A 6000-nucleotide genomic window follows, 5' to 3' on the forward strand; every position below is an offset into this window, starting at 1 on the left:
TGTGAGCCCTGAGCAGAGGCCACAGTCAGTGCCAGGTGGTGTTCCTAGCTCTGATCCAGCCTGAGCCCTAAGAAATAAGCCTCAACTGCTTTCTGGTATCCTGACATCACCTCACCCCACATGACATGGGGATCAGTTGCCCATAGGACACAGGTCCTTTCTCTAGAGCTCTATGCACTCTCCTCCTATGATCTGCACAATCACCCCACATGTGGTCTCCCATGACTGTGGCATAGATTTTAGGCTACACTCTCATTTCTTGGTGTGAGGGACTCCTGGGTTAAGCATCTGTCTTTGGTTCAGGGCATGATCCTGGAGTCCTGGGATCAAGCCCCCCAGCAGGCTCTGTGCAGGGACCCTGCTTCTCCCTAGCCTATGTCTCTGCCTCTCTCTTTCTGTGTCTCTACCACGGATCTCTTGGCTTTTCATGGGCCACTCAGGCCTGAGGTAGTGTCGCTACACCAATTCGTCTGACATCACTGTCACATCCAGAGGAGTGAGGGTCCCCGTGTACAAGTGGCCTCTTCTGCGCAGGATGCTAGACCTTCCTCCTATATGATGACCATGGTTGCAGCCCTCTCCTTCTCTGAGTTTCCAGAAATACTGAAGACCCAGGGAGCGAGATTTTCCAGGTTGTGGGTGGAAGCCCTCGTGTGCTTTCCTGGAAAGGTTACACACTGAACATCATTGTCATCTTTCACTATTTTCACCTGTTTTAAACTTTAGTTCTCCCCACCCTGTGGGCAGGGATTCCCTCCTAGGGTGTCCTCCCCCACATGGACACAGGTCCGCAGGAACCCTGCCACGTGAGGTCTTGTGTGTGCCACTGACCTCAGAACACAAGGGGCAGACCTGCAGGGTGTTTTAGCAGGAAGATGTGACAGCTGGAGAATTTCTGGTGAGAATCCAGAGGAAGAAATTGCGTATTGGTCACCCCCTAGACCCTCTGTGCACATAAATTGGATGAATGTTCTTTTTAAGAAAATCTTCTCAATGTACATTGACTAAGACTCAATGATGATGTCACTGTGAAGACGCAGGTGGAATTACGAGTATATTGTTCACAGATCTGTGCGGACTGCATGGAGAATAACGATGGAAGTGGCATTTAAAACCTCAGTGGGGAGGAGGGCGGGGGATGGGGGTGAATGGGTGATGGGCACTGAGGGAGGCACTTGACAGGATGAGCACTGGCTGTTATTCTGTATGTTGGTAAATTGAACACCAATAAAAATAAATTTATTATTAAAAAATAGTAAAATAATAAAACTACTTCCATAAAAATCAGAAAAAAGACCTGTATCCACCACATATAATACAGTTTGATGTTTCTAGCTAATAGAGTCAGAGATAAAAATTAAATTAACTAATACCATAAAACAAAAATGTACTTTCAGATAGTATGATTGTATACATAGAAAAAAATGTAAAATGCCAGCCAAAATAAAATCTTAAAAAAATCTTAAAAACGAAAAAAAACCTCAGTGCAGTTGCACTTGGTGGCTCAGTGATTGAGCATCTGCCTTTGGCTCAGGTCATGATTCCAGGGTCTTGGGATTGAGACCTGCATTAGGCTCCCTGCAGGGACCCTGCTTCACCCTCTGACTGTGTCTCTGCCTCTCTCTCTATGTGTCTAATGGATAAATAAATAAAACATTTTATAAAAAGGAATGACTTTGGCTTTCATTTAAATAGACATTTATAATCATTTTATAAAATCATTTGTCTCTTTAACCTTATGATTATATCATGGGTCTGATCATGCAGGCAGGAAAACGTGAAGGGGTGCCCATGAGTCCCCATGAGGACCCTGTTGTATGAATTTCACAGCCATCTGAGTGCCCTGCATTGGCCGAGTTGTTCTTGAAGCCAGAGAAGCGGCTTGGGACCCCGGAGGCCTGGTGAGTCTCAGTAGACCATCAGCAGGTACTCAGGAGGCCTCCTGGCGGCTGGAACCTGTGTATGGCTACCGCTGCAGCTGCTGCTCAGGGTGCAGGTGAGTCTGGCTGTTGTTTCCAGGGATGCAGACAGGGAGGTCGGCTGGGTCAGCATAGGCTAGGACGGGGAACCTGCAGACACATTCATGGGTGATGGATCAGCGGCCAGACTGAATTTCTTCAAACCTCTAAGCTGGACCAGCTGACATAGGCTGACAGTGGCTCTGTGTCCCTGAGGTCATAATGACCTGTGCACTGACAGAGTAGAATGAACATTAAAGATCCCAGGCCAGGGTGACACAGTCCCTGGTCCCCTCCATGGGCGGGCTGCCCCAGGCCTCCTCTCCTCCCACCTCTGCCACAGGAGGGGCTGTCCTTGCATATGGGCTCCACCCACTGACTGCCCATCCCCTCCTGGGCCCTGATCCTGGAGCTCTGCTCACACCACATACTGAGGAGGATGGAGGTGGCTTCAGCCCTGGAAAAGGCCTGGGTGGAAGCACCTGCTGGGACCACATACAGGTCCCCAGGGGAGACTGCCAGGCCAGAGGGGACACAGATGCTGAGTCCCCATCAGGGAGCTCAGAACCCAGTTGTCAGGCCCAGGCACCCTGAGTGAAGGGTCCTCACTGAGCAGCCCTGTAGGGACCACAGGGCAGTCCCTCAGCGCCCCCTCCTGGTCACAGGGCACACACTTCGGCAAGGCCCAAACCCCTGAGGTTTCCAGGGCTCACCAGTTTCCTCCCCATTGGCATGTCCAGGTCTGACTCTCAGAATGGGTTCCATCTCTTGGGCATTAGAAGCATGAGTTCCACATGTTCTCACAGAAATGTATTTGCATTTTAACCTCCCGTTTTTCTTTATTTTTGTGTATTTTTATTGGAGTTCGATTTGCAAACATATAGTATGACACCCAGTGCTCATCCGTCAAGTGCCCCCCTCACTGCCTGTCACCCAGTCACCCCATTCCCCCACCTTCCTCCCCTTCCATTACTCCTTGTTCATTTTGTAACAACATATTTGTTGTATCAGTGACAAATCCGAGAAGCACAGTGTGTTCACAGATGAGCACTAGTGTGGCTCACATCAGGCCATATTGTGTTAGCATACAGTCTACACTGTAGGGACATATTCAGACCCTCACTCATTGTCTCCATCATTCATTTCTCCCTGTACAGATTCTTTTCTTTTTGGACAAACTTCATTTTTTTCCTCATATTTTGCTGTGGAATCCCCTTAGTAGAATTGTGTTAAAACATGGAAATTATATATACTACCGAAAATGGCAGAAGAGTAGGGTCCCCAAGTCACCTGTCCCCACCAACTTACCTAGATAACCTTCAAATCATCCTGAAAATCTAAGAATTCGGCCTGAGATTTAAAGAGAGAACAGCTGGAATGCTACAGTGAGAAGAGTTCGCGCTTCTATCAAGGTAGGTAGACCGAAAAAAAGAAATAAAGAAACAAAAAACATCCAAGGGGGAGGGGCCCCAAGGATCTGGGCTGAGGCCGAGGCGAGTGCCCCCAGGTCAGGAGAGCCCCATCTTGGAGGAGTAGGAGCTGCACCAACCTTCCCGGACAGACAGTTGCTCTCAGGGAGTCGGAGGAGGACCCCAGGAGGACGGGGATGCCCTCAGGCTCCCGGGGGCACGAACAGAGCCCCTGCCCCCGGGAAGAGCCCCATACCCTGCGGCCGAGCTCCCTAAAGGGCTGCAGCACAGGGCTGGACCCGGGAGCCGCTGGGAAGGGCTGGGCGGAGGCTCCGTGGAGGGGGCTGCGCGGTTGGGAGCACGATTCCAGCACCGCAGGCCTGGGAGCCTAGAGTGTGGGGACACAACCCAGGATCCGGCCTCCCCCCGGGACAGGCGGGGCCAGGAGGGCCCAGGACAGCGAGGACACCTGCCACTGGGGGCCCTGAGCTGAGCAGGTCAGCAGCTCTGCCCCGGAGCATCCAGGCTCCTGCAGACTGGGAGCTGCGGTAGTTACTGCGGGAGCTGACTCCAGGACTTGGGAGCTGGCCGCCGCCACTGCTGTTGTTCTTGGTTTCACTTTGTGCCACGGACAGAGCAGGGCTGCCAGGGAACAGGGACCTCACTGGATAAACAGGTCCCACTGAGACATGACCTGGCAGGGGGCAGGACAGTTCCCCAAGTGCACACACCTGATAGCACAACAGGCCCCTCCCCTAGAACCAGCTGGAACGACAGGGGAAGAGCAAGTTCTTTTTTTTTTTTTCTGTCAAATGATCCTTTATTAAAATATTTTCCTTTGTAGTCAACTCCCTGAGCACTCCACTGCATAACTATTGATGTCATCCATGATGTAATGAGGGTTATGGCCCTCAACATTGCATCCCACAGACTGGGCAGTCCCCAGGATCTCTTTAATGGTTCCAGAGAGTTCTCTGGCTAGAGATTGGTGTTGTGTCTGTCGGGCAATATTGACAATCTCATCAAAAGTGATATTTCCACTGTGCTTAATGTATTTCTGCTTCTTTCTGTCTCTTGGTGGTTCCTTGAGGGCTTTGATATCAGGGCAGAGGCAGAAGGTACCACTTCAATCTGGGCCTGTCTGTTCTGAATGAACAGTTTCACTGTAATCCTTAGACCCTTCCAATAACCAGTTGCCTTGACAATGACATAACCAAACTTTTTTGGAGACAGACCAAGCAGTCAATCTTCGAGGCCAGGGCAGACATTGCACCGACCTTGCCACCAGTTCACCTCAAGAACATGACTTTGATCTCGTTGGGATTGAACTTAGGCGGCATGGTGGAGGCAGCTGGTGCTGGATGAACCCGGATTCGGGAGGACCAAATACAGTTGCACCTTTACCTCCTCTGAGCCAAAAGCGGAAGAGCAAGTTCTTGACCAAGCAGTGCTGGAAAGCTCCAGGGGAAGTCGAGGGACTTACAGTATAGAGAACAGGGGATACCCCTCCTTGTTTTTTTGTTTGTTTGTTTGTTTGTGTCTGTTTGGTTTTGTTTTTTGTTCTTTGTTATATCATATATTTATTTTTTTCATTCCATTTTCCGTACAACTTGCTTTTAGCCACTCTGCACTGAGCAAAATGAGTAGAAGGAAGAACTCACCACAGAAGAAAGAATCAGAAAGAGTCCTCTCTCCCACAGAGTTACAGAATTTGTATATTTTTAAATCTTTTTATTGGAGTTCAATTTGCCAACATATAGCATAACACCCAGTGCTCATCTCAAGTGCCCCCCTCAGTGCCCATCACCAAGTCACTCCAACTCACCGCCCAAATCCCCTTCCACTACCCCTTGTTCATTTCCCAGAGTTAGGTATCTCTCATGTTTTGTCACCCTCACTGATATTTTCACTCATTTTCTCGCCTTTCCCTTTACTCCCTTTCACTAATTTTTATATTCCCCAAATGAATAAGACCATATAATATTTGTCCTTTTCCAATTGACTTATTGACATCGAATTGTAATCCAAATTACAGAATTTGAATTACAATTCGATGTCAGAAAGCCAATTCAGAAGCACAGTTATAAAGCTACTAGTGGCTCTGGAAATAAAAGCATAAAGTATTCAAGAGACTACATGACTGCAGAATTTAGATCTAATCAGGCTGAAAATAAAAATCAACTAAATGAGATGCAATCCAAACTGGAGGTCCTAATGACAAGGGTTAACGAGGTAGAAGAACAAGTGAATGACATAGAAGACAAGTTGATGGCAAGGAAGGAAGATGAGGAAAAAAGAGAACACCAATGAAAAGATCATGAGGAAAGGTTAAGGGAAATAAATGACAGCCTCAACAGGAAAAATCTATGTTTAATTGGGGTTCCAGAGGGCGACGAAAAGGATAGAGGAGCAGAAGGTGTCTTTGAACAAAACGTAGCTGAGAACTTCCCTAACATTGGGAGGGAAACAGGCATTTAGGTCCAGGAGATAGAAAGATTCCCCCTAAAATAAAAAAAAAATAAAGTCAAAATTCAACACCTCAACATTCAATAGGGAAAGTGGCAAATTCCAAAGGTAAAGGGAAAATCCTTAAAGCAGCAAGAGACAAGAAATCCCTAACCTTAATGGGGAGA

At 48.1% G+C, this 6000-nt stretch overlaps 1 pseudogene; it reads right to left on the bottom strand.

Annotated features, from left to right (window-relative positions):
* Positions 1–4211: 4211 nt before the first annotated feature.
* LOC129507686 (60S ribosomal protein L12-like) lies at positions 4212–4722 on the bottom strand (annotated as a pseudogene).
* Positions 4723–6000: the final 1278 nt, after the last annotated feature.

Source organism: Nyctereutes procyonoides, unplaced genomic scaffold, assembly GCF_905146905.1.
Source record: "Nyctereutes procyonoides isolate TBG_1078 unplaced genomic scaffold, NYPRO_anot_genome, whole genome shotgun sequence".
NCBI classification, from domain to species: Eukaryota; Metazoa; Chordata; class Mammalia; order Carnivora; family Canidae; genus Nyctereutes; species Nyctereutes procyonoides.